We start from the raw sequence: 562 nt of genomic DNA, 5'->3' as shown, positions 1-562 counted from the left end.
GGAAATTTGAATTAGATATCAGAATCTGGAATACTATCTATATGTGTATGTATTAAAAGAAACAGTAATTCAATAGTAATCCCCAATAGTAATTGGGAAATGACCTAAGGAAATGATTTTGTCAGGGGGAAAGGATGTCCTGAGCTAATCCCATGCAGGCTTTGTGGACTCCACCCCCACTCCAGACCAAAGCCATCAAGACATTGGGAAAGGCGAATCCCGTTGCCACCAAAGAGAAGGTGGCTGGGACCTGAGGGTGGAGTTAAGCAGCCAGGTTGGGTCTTGGGGTGCTCGCTCCCTCTCCTCCTGGCTTCATGGCTCCTGGCTTGCGGCCAGCACTCAGAGTGCCATTTGGGATTCCAGATCCGCGGATCAGGTAGGACACACTTAAACTTTGTGTCCCACTTTTCTCCCTGAGTTGTACATTTCCTCATTGCCCTTCCCTTGTAAATAAACCTTTTATTAACCTTTTGTGTGTACTGCAGTAGCGTATTGATAAATCCTTTTAAGCGTGTGGGTGAGGACCCACAGTCAGGCACCCTGTTTTGTGTCGGGGCTTCCC

Source organism: Talpa occidentalis, unplaced genomic scaffold (assembly GCF_014898055.3).
Source record: "Talpa occidentalis isolate TD23 unplaced genomic scaffold, MPIMG_talOcc4v2.1 talOcc4.18, whole genome shotgun sequence".
NCBI classification, from domain to species: domain Eukaryota; kingdom Metazoa; phylum Chordata; class Mammalia; order Eulipotyphla; family Talpidae; genus Talpa; species Talpa occidentalis.
The sequence above is the reverse complement of the archived record's forward strand: the minus strand, read 5'-3'. Positions refer to the sequence as shown.